Here is a 17,272-nt window from a genome sequence, read left to right as displayed (position 1 = left end):
GAGAAAGATTCCCACCAAAGAAAGTTTTCTTTGTTGTCGCCGAGGTGTATCATCGCTAAAAAAAAAATATAGAAAAATTAAAGAGTAATTAAAAATATGCATTCTCCCCTGGGTTCCGAAGAAAATCCCCTTTCTTTTTGTTTTCTCTCTGATTCATAATTGACTTTGACTTTGACTTTTTATTTTTAAAATTTTCTCGAATTGGCAACCCCGTCTAACTTATAATTGCATAAAAGACCAGGAAATAATTGAACTCCTGAAGAAATTAAAATCTAATGCAAATGTCTGGTAAATAATTAAACTAGTTTTCATTTATTACTTCTTTTACTCCCACTGAACTTCAAAGTCATAATTATATGCTGTATTGCTGTTAAAAGCAAAATTCTTGATTCCATCCCAACACAAAACAAAGGTCGGTGAAACTTTAACAAATAAGATAAAAGTGCGTAACCTTTTAATTAATCATTTTTACCCACAGAGCGAGAGAGTGAGAGATCCGCCTTTCTCTTCCAAACAACTAATGATTTTTACTTTACAGTTTTCACCAAAAGCGGGGTATAGATATTAATTAAAGGGAAAAATTGAAAAATTATTTCTTGCTCGGCAAAGTACAGATATGAGACAGGCCTACGACACATGCAGTACCCCACTAAAACATTATAGAAAAGTACACCAACACAACCCTATGAAACAGAACTACTTACCGAATGAAGTATAAAATAAACACAATCTAAGACCATAGCCCAAAAAAAAAAAAAAAAAAAAAAAAAACAATCAATACCTGTTAAGCTGTTCTTTTTTTGCGTTGTGATCCAATGGTGGTCATTTGGATTTTCCTCCGCAGGGGAGAATCTTCATGTTCTTCGCATTCTCAGGTGATTTGTTTGGCGGGAAAATGATTCTGATGTCGGAGGGAGAAGGATGGCGATGGGGGCAAAGAAGAGTAGCAATGGATTGAAGTATGGAGTCAAACATCATCCTCTTTACTGATCTTCTCTTTGGAGGAATTACACCTCCTTTCTTGGGTTTGAACGGCGGCACAACGTCAGCTCCCATCATTTTCTCACCTATGCTCTGCTCCATCTTCTCTCGAGCTCTATATATATATATATATATGGTTCTTTTGTTTTCAATTACTTGGAAGGGAAGAAAGTTATAAATAAGATTTATATGGTCGGTGCATAACCTAACCCTCGATCAAAATTCAAAAAGCACTGAGATTGGACGCGGGAGGACGAGTAAAGACCTTAGAAACTAGAATTGATTGAGCCACGTACTTCTGGATTGGTGGGCTCATGAGGTGATACGTACCCCACATCACATGTACGTGTGGAAGACTTTTTAGGCTGAACTAGGTAGCAGCCTTAATTTACATTACATCGAAGTTCAACGTAACTTGCCCAATGGGATGAAATTTCAAGCTTCCAAATATCGAAATGGATATTAAAAATGCCCAAAAGTTCAAAGTGAAAGTAACACATTGAAGCTGACCCTTCGTAATGGAAAAGAAGTGGATCCAGTACCGTGGAATATGTCAAAGCAATATTCAACATGATTTTTTTTATGTCACTCTCGTAGAAAATCATCTTATAATTAATGCTTACTCATGAATTGCCATCTCGATCTGCTTTTCTCATTTTTTACTGCAACAATCAAAATGCTTCCATAACCATTTTTATAGATGCCCCACAATTTAGAGGCTGAATTGAAAAGATGTAATATTATGAACTAGAGACCGAGCCCCGTAAATTGTGGGACATAAAAATGGTTATGTCCCACAATTTAGAGGCAAAAAGGATAATCGAAGTATTTTGACAAGGAAAAAGCTAATTGAACGAGAGACCGAGCCTCATACTCGATCTCCACAAGTCGTGATCGAGCTTCGTTAGCATCAATACAATAACTAGCTAACAACTCAATTAATATTTAGGGTTAAATACCATTTTTGCCCAACGTGATTTAAAAACTTTATTTTTTTTGTTTTGTGTACGTGGTTTATTTCGTATCGTAAATGATACCTTGTTTATGGCTAAAGACGGAGATAGTATTTCCATCCAACTTCCATTCAAAAATTGACGGAAGTTCACGCCAACACTTTTAAGAATCTGCCACGTGTCCTATGCCCTATTAAAAATAAAATTAAACAATAAAACAATGACCGCCACTTCGATGGTCATCATTTTCTTGTCTTGCACGCAAGTGGACCGTCATCCAACCTTTTTTTTTTTTTTTTTTTTTTTAAGTACATCAAAGAAGAGCTACAATCAATAACAACCAAGAAAGTCTAGACGACCCAACAATAAGTTTCAAAACAACCAAAATAAACATAAATTAAAAAGGAATACATCAAATGAATGACATGATCCTATGGATTCTTGGTACGAACACCAAGAAAAGTGACCGTTAGTTAAGGTGGTTAGATTGGGTGCAGGTAGAGCATGACTGTCACGAGACCCTTCAACGCTACTCAAACCCCCAGAGCAAGAGGCTTAGATAAAAGTAAGACCCTCCAAATACCTCTCAATCCCTACCTGGTAACCTATAGGGAAACAACAACAAATGAAACCGAAGAACAAAGGAAAAAACAAAAATAAAACACCAAATCCAAAAACACAGCAGTACCAGAAGCGAAGATGGTGAAGACGCAGGGGAGTGTGTTTTCCACATTCAGGCGCGTGAGATTAGCTTGCTCACTTGTGATGGCTAGGTGGAGGTGCGTGAGGGCAACAACGGGGGCACGAGAGTAGGCGACGGGGGGAGCAGAGAAGCCAGTGATGACAATGGTGAAGTGCGTTGGGGGTGAGGAGTTGACTGAAGATGACATATCTAACTAAAAAAAAAAAAGTCAAATATGAAATCCAGGGCAGATATGGCAGGAGGAGAAGTCGCAGCGAAGTAGAGGAGGCAGCAAGGCAGATGGGGGAAGACTGCAACTGCAATTTTGGGAGGATTAAGGATAAATCGCTAGAGACGATAAACAGGGCATTGTGAGAGGTGGAAGGGTGTAAAGATAACTCTAGATAGTTAAAAACAGAAGGAATCAACTTCATAAAAGAGGAGAGAACGGGGAAAGAAACAAGGCTTCTTCCCTCCTCCCATTAATTAAGAGAAGACTGACCGATTGACTTCGAAAAGAAGTTTTTATTAGAGAGAAACTTTCTTGAATACGTGAATGCCCGTCGTTTAGTTCAATCGTGCAAAAATTTGCTATTACAAGATACAAATTGAATTTTTATTTCTTGCTGGGCAAGGTACGTATTAGATAGAGACCTATTACACAGTACCCCACTAACAATGAGGATTGACAATATAGATGGTACACCAACACAATCCCAGGAAACAGAACAACGAACTTACCAAATAAATTATAAAATAAACACATTCTAAGACCATATTTTTGCTGATGGTCATTTGGAAATTGCAGCATATATTTGATGGCCTCCGCGGGACAAAATCTTCATATCCTTCACATTCTCAGTTGATTTGTTGGGCGGCGAAATGATTGCGATGTCAGAGGGAGAAGGATGGCGCGATCGATGGGGCAAAGAAGAGTAGAATGGATTGAAGTATGGAGTCAAACATCATCCTCTTCACTAATCTTCTCTTTGGAGGAATCACATCCCCTTTCTTGGGTTTGAACGGCGGCGCAACGTCAGCTCCCACCATTTTACCACCCATGCTCTGCTCCATCTTCTCTCTTGCTCTATCTATGGGGTGAGTGTAGGAGGTACATATATATATATATATTAATTAACAATTACCCTCAAGGCCTCAATCAAGAAGCACTGAGATTGGATACGTGGAGTACGAAGAATACTTGATTCGTTGAGCCACTTTTCGGTTCCCTCTTTCACTTCCTGGTGCAGAGATTGGTGGCCTCAGCTTCACATGTCGTTTTGGAAGTTTTTTAAGCCTAAACTAGCCTTGAAAATTAATATTTATATATATACACACAAATTCACAGTTTTACACTCACAACTACTTTATTCTTTGGGGTGGCAGTTGCAAATGCAGAGTAATTAAAAATGGTTGCAGTGTTTATTTTTGGTTCGCTCGTAGACTTGAAGATGCTGTGTTGTTTCTATTTTTCTTGTTTTGTATATTTCCCCAATTTTCCTTGTAACTGTTACAAAATTGATGTTCAAGTCTTCGAGACTAGGGGTGTACAAGCAGTTATAACCGGCGGTTATTGACTAAAACCGCTAACCTCCTAGCGGTTATTATATTTTACCAACCGCAACCGCTAACCGCCTAGGCGGAGGCGGTTATTTTTATAACCGCCGGTTAGTGGTTATAACCGGTGGTTTAAAACCGCTTTTGAATTCCGGTTTTGGGTCGGGTTTAGACCGGTTTTGAGCTATGTTTATACCAGTTTTGGGCCAGGTTTACACTGGTTTTAGGCAGGTTTTTGTACAGATTTTAATTTTTTTAAGAAAAAAATATAATACTTTTTGGGCCTTTTGTCCTTTGGTACAAAATTAACAAATCTAAATACAAAATTACAAATCCAAAACACAAACATAACCAACTCCAAATCTAATTTCTCAAATCCAAAACCAAAAAATTACAAATCCAAACATATTTTAAATTCCAAAACCAAACAAATCCACATACTCCAAATTTCAAAACCAAACAAATCCAAATAACCAAATACTCAAAGACATTACAAATCCAAATAACCAAAAATTCAAAGACAAAATGAAATGAGAAACCCTAAACCTAAATGATTTAAGATGCATTATATATATATTGTCAAAACGGCGTCGTTTTGGGCATTCAACAATGCCCAAAACGACGCCCCTCTCACAGCATCCGCCAATAATTACCCATTTGCCATCCCAGGTTTTTATTTTTTATTTTTATTTTTATTTTTATTTTATTTTAATTAATATATATATATAAGCGGTTAGCGGTTATTTATAACCGCTTTTAAAACCCTATAACTGCTAACCGCCTCCGCCTAGGCGGTTAGCGGTTATAAGCAGTTAGCGGTTATCGATTTTAAGCGGTTTTAAAGCGGTTATAACCGCTCCGTTTGAACACCCCTACTTTATACACCACATTTAACCACTTTCATTGGTGGAGTTTCTTGACATCCGTGCAAAGACTTATTAGGCCTGCATTTTTAGAAGCATTGCTCCGCGTACTTACATTCGTAGTGTTTATGTTTTGGTCGCCAGGCCTTAATTGATGTAATTTCTTTTTGACGTATCTATATAAAAAAAAAAAAACAAAAAAAAAAAAAATGGTTGGAGTGGAAAGGCAACTATCAAGAGAATAAGCATTTGAAAACGTAAAATTAGAAGTTTGTGTAGCTGGTTCATAACTGATTTGTAATTATGGTTGATAATTTTTTACACAACTCGCAAACGAAATATGAAATTAACGGGTTAGGGTTGAAGGGTATAACCCATTTAATTATAGTCATATATATACCTCGACACGACTCTAATCTAACACGTGACATAAAGCTGACAATTTTTGACACGTCTTACAAACCTATCATAAACCCAACACAAAAGTAATAAGTTAACTTTAAGGGCCTTACTAATTTAATTAAATAGCTTGAATTTAAATTAATTCATATACTTTTATACTAATGTATTGACATGAATGCCCGCCACACTATCACCAATTATAACAAATTGATCTATCAACATCTTCGTGGGCCAGGACCGTACAGATAGTAGGTATAAGGCCATTGGTGTCTGGTAATGGCACAAATTTTATACATAAAAATTTTGTGCCTGGTCTATTTGAGTGTAGACCAAACGTGGATGGATCATGGATATACGCCTTAAACAAAACAAAACAATATGGAAATCTATAAACATGCGCGCCCCCAAGGGGTTGGGGTGGTGGGTCATGTGACGTGGATATTGTCAGTGGACACGTCATCTCTAGGAATTAGCTGGCTAGATGCCAAATTGCCAATTCTCTTCTCCCTTTTCAGTTTATTCATGAATTGGCATCTTTGATTTCCTCATTATTTTACTGCAATAATCAAATTGCTCCCACAACCATCTTCTTAACAAAAGTTAGCTCAAATTTTTGTCCCACAATTTAGACGCTGGAAAAAATGTAACATTATGGCCTTTGAAAAAGGATAAACAAATTATTTTGGAAAGGAGAAAGCTAATATCTTAACACTTTTTTTTTTTTTTTTTTTGTGCACATCTCTTATACATGTTTTGTACATCATTTTTTAAAATGAACCATTGAATTTGTAGGAATTACAAGGATCCAAATGTAAATCTTATATATCTAACAGTTAATTTTTTTTTTTTAAAAAAAATATTATACAAAAAATATACGTGCATGTAAAATATCTCCCCTCTCTATATCGCTATTTGTTTTTCACGCTTCAAAAGCGATGCCAATATGTCATTTTATAATACTCAGAGAAAGACTTTTTATCCAAGTGAGAAAAAAGTAGTGAGACGAAAGAAAACCAATCCAAGTGAAAAATCAAAGACATAAAGCAACTGAGCCCCACGTGGGAGCCTGGACGGTCCTCTTTGACTAGGAGGACGAGCAATACATTATTTACATGAGCAATTAGAGTAGGTTAAAAAGAATAATTCCAGCATATTCTTATGGTTAAAAAAAAAAACAATGTAGTCACGTCACTTTCATCAAATATTAATAAATATGGCTTGGAAAGCCCTAATTAATGGGCTGCACATTAATATGTGTACGGTGTACCATTGTACCCAGCTAAATATATTGATTGTATATGTATATATATATTGAGGAATATGAGAGCGACCGTGATTCGAGCGGTTGAAAAATACATACAGCCGAAATATCAGTGGACTTATGTTGTGGGCCAGTGGTCATGGTTTTTTCCCCTCTATTCCTCTTAACTTCTCTGAAATTTCGGCGGACTTTGAGTTCAACTAGATTGTGAGTTCCTACGTGAAATGCCTTATGATTATGAAAAATGCTAAATGGACAACTTTTTTGTACAACTTCAGCACAATCCACTTAAGCTCATATGTGTGAACCTCACTTTATTATGAGTGAAAGTTATGTATATGGTTGTACCCAATCATGTCCCTTATGATTATATGGTACGGGAAAAGAGTTACAATATTTAATGTTCGTAAAAGATATTCATATCATAATGAAACAGTAAATAACGACCGACTGTGAGAATTTAAAATAGAACAAAAATTAATTTTGGACCCACCTCACCTCCAACGACTAAATTTACAATCACATGGGCCCCAACAACTTTGGAGCTACTTTGTTGGTGGTTGATTGAGACATATTGGCTGCTGTTCTTTAACAATGTTTGAGGGTCTCTTCCAAAAGTAGGAAATTGATTCTAGCTAGTCAACTTAAAAAGAATGCCTATATATATATATATATATATATATTCGATAAAAAGAAACAGAAGAAGAAGAAGAAGAAGAAGAAGAAGCTGCCTAGTACTCAAAAAGGAGAACAAGATCAAATTTTTTAATCACTAAAATTATTTGATTATCTTCGTTTACATATATAATCTAGTTAGAAGGGTCCAGCAGGTATCCTATGTTAAGTGTTGGAAGTTTGAACAAGGCACAATTGAAATCATTGGGATTTCTGTTCTTCAAAGAACTTTCACCTTATCTTCGTGTGGCAACTGGCAAGTAACAATCGCTTCAACATGATGATGCAAACCATCTCATTCTTTTGCAAAAAAGAAAGAAAAAAGAAAAAAATGTCGAAGGTCAAATTTAATTTTAATCTTTTTGCTTCGGTATTCTTTTTTTGCCTGGACAGAGGAAGCTGCTTGGACACTTCCTGGAAGCATCCACCAAAGAAATTACTTCTACACTTCAAGTTTCAATTTTCAACGGGGAATTGAAAAGGGAGAAAACAGACCACTCCTTTGTACGTGTCACCACCTAAAACAGAAAGGTAACACTTAAGGAGATAAATTAGAAAAATTAAGAAAGAAATGCACAGACAAATAAAGATGTTAAGCTCCGTTTATTTTGTAATGGAATGTTTTCTTATGTAAAACGCTTTTAATTGAGAACATGTTTCTTAAGAAAACTAATGATTTTTTGATATTTGATATTCACCTTGAAAATGTTTTTCAGACTGATTACTCTTATTAGCCACTTTAGGGGGCCATTACCAGAGCTGTAAAGAAACATATATGCAACAATTTTAACATTTGGAATTAAAAACCAGCAAGGAAAAGTATCCTTCAACTTTCATTCATTCAATCGTGAATTCGTGATGGAAGGCAAGATAAACAACCCATTAGAGACAATTAGTCAAAAGACCTGTACATATATTCCTGGCAATGTAGATGCAATCAAGCAATCCATATTTGATTCCCGTACCAATAGCCAAGTCAAAAAAAATCTAATGACACCTGAAAAATCAAACAGACACATGAGTAAGTTAAACATATATTATTCGTGCACAGAACATGGTGAAGTAGGTTCCATCAAGTCAGGCTTAAAACAGTAGAGTAAAACCTAACAGCTGAAAAAAATCCTAAACACAAGCAAGATTTGACAGATAATGCAATCAATGACTCTTTTTTTTTTCTTTTTTTTTTCCCCCTCAAGATCTAAACAAAACAATTATAAATTGACAATTCATGAACCAAATCAACAACTGAATTTAGGGAGATAGAGTTTCGGAGAGAAATTTAAAAAACAGAGACTTGAAGAGTGAATGGGATATAGTTATTAGTCAGCCATAAGAGTGAAGCTGTCTCCTGGGCACAAAAAATAAGACCAAAAGTACCTCTCAATAAATATGAGAGAGCCTCTAAGTGGCCAACAAGTTTCGGGGGATCTTTATTCAGGCTGTATTCTGATCTCCAGCAAGCACTTCAGGCAGAAAATTGCTAAGATTCAGATCCATCCAAGAAATATATTGCGTGGTTGTTCCTCACTTACTGTTAAATCATCACTTGTCTCAAAAGCTTAAGCTAATAGGAATAATGAATCATTTAATTATTTCTTTAACACTTACCACATTAGCCAAAACAAATAAATCCAAAGTGTTAAGCATACTGATACAGCTGCCAGCAGCTGTGTCCATTGCAGACTCTAATGCTGGCACACAGCAGCTTGCAGCTGCAAATCATGCTAAGCCCCTAACAGCCGCAAATCATGCTAAGCATCTCGCAGCCGCATATCATGCTAATCATTCAATCACAAATCCTATCAAAGGAAACATGGAAAGCCAGCCTCTCGGAAATCCTCATGCAGCAACCTCTCACGCACATCACTCAATCATACTCGACACCAAAGGCAACTCTCCAAGACTAAAAACAGCAAGTCTGCACTTGCCTTACTCTCCAAGCTGCCTGGACTATAGACGTGACCCCCACACATTTGAATTACAGCACACTTAAGGAAAGATTGGAAGAAACTTTCCTTAAGTACAAACCTCAGCATTATTACTTAGCAATTCTGTATTTAAGTGTAAAGATGTTTTCCTTATGTTTTATCATGTAAAAACAGTATATAATACTGTGTAATTCATTGAATGAATATCAAGCAAATTTCCCTCATATTCAATTCTTTTCACAAAGGCCCCCCCCCCCCCCCCCCCCCCAAAGTGGCCAGTGCACAACATCAAACGTAAAAAAGCATGGCCAAACTATGTACATCGGTCGACCTCAGATTATCCTGCTATGCCAATATACCAGTTTCTTTCCATTTAAACCTCAAATAACCTTATTCGCAGTTACATTAAAAAGGAGAAAGAGAACTAAATATACATATATGAGTAATAAACAACTAAAGACTCTAAAAATCGACTAATGCTATAAGGAGGACATGATCCTCCTAAGCTTCATATGGCTTTTAAAATCACCATTAAATGTTTGATAGATCATTATTGTATTTTGATCCAACGATAATTTTAAAAAATACATCAATCTTGAGATGACTCAAGGAGGACAGTCCTCCTTATAGCATTACTCCTAAAAATCAGGATAAAATAGGTATTATTAACAAAGTGACAGGTTTTGTCAAATTGAAAACTATAGCTCAACAAGAACTAGAACAAAAGAATCTCAGCATTCACATAGTAATTTTATCGAACAATGTTAAGGAAGATATCAAGGAAGATCATGCAGACGAAGAAGATCATTGCAATACAGAGGAGGAAGATCATTGCAAAACGGGAAAATCTGAGTAACGGCTACTAGCCGTTACTCATTGTGTGGTCTGCTACTACTGGTTTCCTAGGCGACCTTGTGACATGCCAAATCACAGCCATTATCCAAGTCAAACAACAGCAGCTACTAGAGGCTACTGCCACCTGCATTTCCAGGATTCAAGGATCCTTGTTTTCTGCATTGATTTTCTGCCTCTTACATGTAATCAGCATAGTTTTCCGTTATGTAATCGGCATAGGATTATGTTCTGTATTTATTTATTCTTGACACTTAATTGTAGACTTTTGTATGTATTCATCTCATTGAGCTTAACGGTGTAATTCTTGATTATTATAAATAAGAACAAAACCTCTGCCTTTGGTAAGCAACCAAGCAGAGTTCCTTTCATCTTTTCATGGTATCAGAGTACATCCTAAGCCAACGCTCATTCCATGGCAACCTCCAGTGCTTCCAACCCCAACTCCTCAACCCGTACCTCCAACACAACCACTCCACCAACCGAAAATCCACCAACCTTCTCCATACTGCCCAACCTTTCTCATCTCTTCAAACTGGAAGGCCCCAACTACCTTACTTGGGTGTCACAATTACAGCCTATCCTTAGAGGAAATGACCTCCAAGGACTGGTGGATGGCACTAATTGCTGTCCTCCTCAATACATCAACAGTGAAGGTAACAACCAAACTCCAAACCCTGCCTATATTGCAAGGAAGAAAAAGGATCAACTCCTTCTAAGCTGGATAATCAGCTCACTTGCTCCATCAATCGCGTCCTCAATGTATGGAGTCAACTCTTCTTTTCAAGCATGGACAACACTTGCATCTAAGTATGCCTCTCAGTCTAAGTCTCGGATCTCTCACCTCAAAAGGCAGCTACAAACTCTGCAGCAAGGCAGCAAAACATGTACTGAATTTCTCAACTTGGCCAAACAGTTGGCTAATCAACTGTCAACTACAGGGAAAGCTACAGAGGATGATGATCTCATCTCCTATGTGATAGGAGATCTTAATCCTTCCTTCAATACCTTTGTGACTGTTCACTCGTTTGCCACACAGAACCAGGAAATGAGTTTTGCTGACTTTCAGTCAGAACTACTCAATCATGAGATGCTGATGGAAAATCAACAGCAACAATCTGCAGAAACTGGCAACTTTGCTTTCCAAGCCAACAAAACAAGTCAGCCAAGCCTAGTTAACCAAAACTCGATTGCCTGTAGGAGACCTCGCTATCCTCCAAGACCCAACTCTCGATTTCCACCTAGAAACAACACAGCCTATCAACCCTTTGCACCAAGAAACAACTCAGCTCATTAGACATTCCCTCATCGAAATAATACTATCTTTCCCACCAGACACCACACTGCTCCAAACCAACAACTTCCACTGATGAACCAAGATGTTGCCCAACCACCAGCCAACCCAGGTGTGAATCCATCTTAGGCCAACACTCGACCTGTCTGCCAGATATGTGGAAAGAATAATCGTACTGCACTTGAATGTTACCACCGAATGGATTATTCTTTCCAAGGAAGACATCCACCTAGTGAGCTTGCAGCCATGGTTGCTCATCTGAATGAAAACTTTGGAGCTCAAAAGTGGCCGGCCGATTTTTGGAGCCAATGGTCACATAACAGCCGATGCAACCAACATACATGAGCCTCGACCATCTGAAGGAGCGGTAGGAGTGGGTAATAGAGCAAGTTTGCAAATCAAAAATCTTGGATCTTCTGTCGTTCACTCCGATTTTCCCTAATCATCCTCAACTATTTCTCAAAGATATCTTACATTGTCCTAATGCCCCAGCTAACCTCATTTCCATTAACAAATTCTGCATAGATAATAATTGATGACTTGCCTTAACCGGTTCTCATTTCATTGTGAAAGACAACCTAACGGGACAGGTGCTGCTCCATGGACCTAGTGTGAATGGACTCTATCCTATTCCCTTACATCCAAAGCATCTAAATAACTTGAAGGGGTTTGCAGCCTACATTGGAGTTAAGATCACTGACTTGGTTTGGCACCAAAGGCTAGGAAATCCTTCCTCCTTCACTGTCCAACATCTTTTGAAGAACCAAAAGCTTCCTTTGTCTGGTTCCTTTGACAAGACTCAAGTATGTGTGTCTTGTCAGCTTGGTAAATCCAAGCAACTTCCTTTTGTTGAGTCAACAAGATGTACTTTTGCCCCACTAGAACTTATCCACTCAAATGTGTGGATCTCTCCTAACTCATCAAAAAAACGTGTAGATCTCTCCTATTCCCTCTCTAAGTTGATGTAAGTATTATGCAATCTTTGTTGATGACTATAGCCGGTTTACCTGGCTTTATCCTATTCTAAATAAATCTGAAGTTTATCAATGTTTTGTCAAGTTTAAGTTACTTGTTGAAAATCAGTTTGACACCAAAATCAAGCAATTCCAATCTGACAATGGTGGAGAGTATACCTCAATCCAATTTAAGCAATATTTGTCTCAAAATGGGATTTTTCATAGTTTGACATGTCCACATACCTCTCAGCAAAATGGCATAGCTGAGAGGAAGCATAGGCACATTTTAGAAGTTGGTCTCACACTCGCACAATCAGGTCTCTCCAAATTCTGGGTGGAATCTTTTCTCACAGCTACATATCTTATTAATCGACTTCCCACACCTATTTTACAACAAGAATCACCATTCTCCAAGTTGATGAAGAAAGACCCTGATTACACTCTCCTAAGAGCTTTCAGTTGCCTATGCTATCCTCTTCTCCAACCTTATGCCAATCACAAACTCACATTTCATAGGAAGCCATGTATCTTTATTGGATATGGTGAAAATCAGAAAGGATATAGATGCTTTGATCCCACAACTCACAAGGTTATACTCTCTCGAAGTGTCATCTTTGATAAAACACAATTTCTAGCCAAAAACAAGTCCATCTCACAAGGTTCCTGCAAGGTGATAGCAGCTACCAATGATCCCTTGGTCTTATTGCCTAATCCTCAATCCAGCTACTTTGGTTGTATCCCTAGACCAACCATCATTGACTCTACCACACAGCATTCCCTCTCCACATCTGATCCTGAAAGTGTTGAAAATAATCCCCCACCACAGCCGGGTCCAGAAATTCACCTACCTGATCTAACATCTCAGCAAATTGCTACATCCACTGCATCTCATGACTCCACTGATCCTGCAGACACAAGCACCACTCTTGCTCTCTCAAGCTCCCAATTATCACCTACTCAACAAACACATCCACCTAACAACAGAATCATTACCAGATCTCAAACTGGCAACTTAAAACCAAAGGAGTTTCCTGGCTTCAAACTTTTTCATTCCATTAAGTACCATCTTTCAGTCCTGCAAGTCACAACCTTACCCCAAGAACCATCTACCTACAAACAGGCTTCTTCAAAACCAGAATGGATTGAAGCAATGTGCCATGAATATAAGGCTCTCATCTCCAACCAAACTTGGACACTTTGTCCACGACCTTCTCACCATAATGTAGTAAGGAACAAATGGATTGTACAAGATTAAGCAAAAACCAGATGGGAGTGTGGACAGGTACAAGGGTAGATTAGTTGCAAAGGGGTATGATCAATTAGGTGGTGTGGACTTTTATGAGACATTTAGTCATGTTGTCAAAACAGCAACTATTCGGCTACTTCTGGCACTTGCAGTTCAATTTGATTGGCAAATTAAGCAGCTGGATGTATCAAATGCCTTTCTCCATTGGGTGCTTGATGAGGAGGTCTACATGGAACAACCCCAAGGTTTCATCAATCCTTTCTTTCCTCATCATGTTTGCAAGCTACACAAGTCTATCTATGGATTGAAACAAGCACTTAGGGCATGGTTTACACGATTGTCACAGGCTTTGCTCAATCTTGGCTTTAATGGATCCCAAGTTGATTCCTCTCTTTTCTTGTATCATGCTAGTTCTGTACACATTTTTCTATTAGTATATGTTGATGACATTATTCTAACGGGAAATCAGGAAGATACTATGAATGTTTTGATTGCCAAGTCGAAAGTGGACTTTGCCATGAAGGATTTTGGGCCTCTCGGGTACTTCTTAGGCATTCAAGCCATCCGAGACACCAATGGATTATACCTCAGGCAAACCAAGTATATTCTGGACCTACTCAATCGCACCCACATGGTAGAATCAAAGCCTTATCGAGCGCCTTGTACTACTGGATCCAAAATGTCAAAGTATGATGGTGAAATTCTCCTAGATCCAACTGAGTACAGAACCATTGTAGGTGCTCTTCAGTATGTCACACTCACTAGGCCAGATATTGCCTACTCAGTCAACCAACTTTCCCAACATATGCAAGTCCCCACTTTTGTCCATTTTACAACAGCTAAAAGAGTCATGCGCTACCTCAAGGGCACTCTCACCTCTGGTCTACACTATTGCAAAAGGCCAATTCATCTCAGTGCCTACTATGATGCTGACTGGGCAAAAAATTCAGATGATCGAAGATCAACCAAAGGGTATGGAGTCTTTCTAGGTCCTAACTTAATCTCATGGTCTGCCAAGAAACAACACATAGTCCCTAGATCAAGTACAGAAGCTGAGTATAGGTCCCTCTCACTCACAGCTTCCGAATTGTTCTGGCTTCGAATGCTAATGAAAGAACTCCACATTGCCTTATCATGCCCTCCTACTATCTGGTGTGACAACTCAGAAGTACTGGCTTTGGCATCCAATACAGTCTTTCATGCTCGAACAAAACACATTGAGGTTGATATCCACTTCATCCGAGAAAAGGTAGCTAACCGGGACATTCAACTACACTACTTGTCTACTCTTGAACAGGTTGCAAACATTTTCACTAAAGGGCATACTGCTGATCGGTTTTGTTACCTTCGAGACAAACTAAGGGTTGTACCTCCCCTCAGTTTGCGGGGGGTGTTAAGGAAGATATCAAGGAAGATCATGCTGAAGAAGAAGATCATTGCAATACAGAGGAGAAAGATCATTGCAAAGAGGGAAAATCTGAGTAACGGCTACTAGCCGTTACTCATTGTGTGGTCTGCTACTACTGGTTTCCTAGGCGACCTTGTGACATGCCAAATCACAGCCATTATCCAAGTCAAACAACAGCTGCTACTAGAGGCTACTGCCATCTGCATTTCCAGGATTCAAGGATCCTTGTTTTCTGCATTGCTTTTCTGCCTCTTAAATGTAATCAGCATAGTTTTCTGTTATGTAATCGGCATAGGTTTATGTTCTGTATTTATTTATTCTTGACACTTAATTTTAGACTTTTGTATGTAATATTCAGCTCATTGAGCTTAACAGTGTAATTCTTGATTATTATAAATAAGAACAAAACCTCTGCCTTTGGTAAGCAGCCAAGCAGAGTTCCTTTCATCTTTTCAAACAATACATGGTCAATGCAACTACTAGAGAAATAACGAAGGAAATGGGGTATTTCAAAAAATCCAATCAGCACGCAGTGGGAGGACCTTCGTAAACAATTCAGAGGATGGTGAAGCAAGTGGAAGGCACTGCAAAAAATTTAGAGCAGCAGAGGACAACAAATTTAACCCAAATAAATTTAATATAAACAATAAGTTGAGGAACATTTTTTCCTCTGCAGTGGTCTTTTTCTCTTCCTTTTTCTTCCACCTCAGCTTTTATTTTACCGCCAACCAAACAGAGACCAAGAAAAACCAACAGATCAATGCATAAAAACAACGAATCGACGCCAAAAACCAAACTCCAAAGAGAAAGCACAAAAAAAGTAAAACAGAAACAGGTCTGGCAAAAAAATCTTGAAGCGGGTCTCTTCGGAAACAAGTTGAAGCTCAAAAACCACAAAAATAAGAAGCGGATCAAAGATTAACAAAAAATTAAAACCCGCAACAAGAAAAAACCAGATCCGTGGTGGGTCACACAACCCGGTCGATGGTGGATCGATGGGGTTTCGAGGAAATCAAAAGCAGAAAAGAGAGAGAGAGAGAGAGAGAGAGAGAGAGAGAGAAGCTTACCTCTATGGATCAATGGCGGCTCGGCTGTCCTGCACCGGAGACAATCGAGAAACAGAGCGTGTCTCTCTCTCCTCTATGGATCAATGGCGGCTCGGCTGTCCTGCACCGGAGACAATCGAGAAACAGAGCGTCGCGGGGGAAAGAGAGAGGAGTTTTGACTTTTGAGGACTACAGAGAGAAAGAGAGAGAGAAGCGAAACTGGTGCCGATGGATGTGCAGGGAAGGGGAATTTATAAAAGCAGGGAAACACCCAAAAAGGTTAAAAAAACATTCTACGTAAAAAAAGGTTTCACATCGAAATCTTAATAAAGAAATAAGAAGTACAAATTGATGAGCATGTCAAATATTTATTTCTTTATACAGAAAACACATATTAATTAGACCTAATAAACCGTACCCCAATAGCAACAATCACAGGGATTGACACTGGAGAATGTACAACAACAGTGATCCCTTGTAACAGAAGAACTCACCAAATGAAGTAAATAAGTACAATCTTGACCCACACCATAAAAAAGGGCAAAAAAAAAAAAAAAAAAACTATATATAAATATAGCCTAAGCTGATCTATTTTTGCTGATGGTCATTTGGCCTCCGTGGGGGAAAATCTTCATATTCTTCGCATTCTCGGTTGATTTGTTGGGCGGCGAAATGATTAATCCGATGTCAGAGGGAGAAGGATGGCGATGGGAGCAGCAAAGAAGAGTAGCAATGGATTTAAGTATGGAGTCAAACATCATCTTCTTCACTGATATTCTCTTTGGAGGAATTACACTCCCTTTCTTGGGTTTGAACGGCGGTGAAACGTCAGCTCCCGACATTTTCTCACCCATGCTCACCTTAATCTTCTCTCTAGCTCTATCAATGGGGTGGTGGGTTTAGGAGGAATATTAATATTATTATGGTTCTTTTGTTGAGTTAGTTGAAAGAGGGAAAAAAAAACTTATAAAAAAGATTTATGATGGGTGGGTTGATTCATTGATTCGTGATGCTTTTGAACATCATGCACGTATGACGCCACGTAACCATCAATGAAGAAATTAACGCTGAGATGGATACGTGGGATGGGATCATGGGAGTAACTACGAAGAAAAAACTTCAGTTAGATTCGATCGATTGAGCTATTTTTTTGGCTTTCTGTACGTGT

At 38.3% G+C, this 17,272-nt stretch overlaps 1 long non-coding RNA gene across 1 annotated transcript; it reads right to left on the bottom strand.

The window, feature by feature from the left end:
- Nucleotides 1-7,440: 7,440 nt before the first annotated feature.
- Nucleotides 7,441-17,032, bottom strand: LOC133865946 (uncharacterized). The gene is made up of 3 exons (XR_009899845.1): nucleotides 16,126-17,032; nucleotides 8,280-8,371; nucleotides 7,441-7,892 (listed from the first exon to the last, which is right to left on the bottom strand). It is a non-coding gene; the product is annotated as an uncharacterized LOC133865946 (long non-coding RNA).
- Between the last annotated feature and the right edge of the window lie 240 nt (nucleotides 17,033-17,272).

The sequence above is a fragment of the Alnus glutinosa genome, chromosome 4, assembly GCF_958979055.1.
Source record: "Alnus glutinosa chromosome 4, dhAlnGlut1.1, whole genome shotgun sequence".
NCBI classification, from domain to species: Eukaryota; Viridiplantae; Streptophyta; class Magnoliopsida; order Fagales; family Betulaceae; genus Alnus; species Alnus glutinosa.
This window is presented reverse-complemented; position numbering and strand designations above follow the sequence as displayed.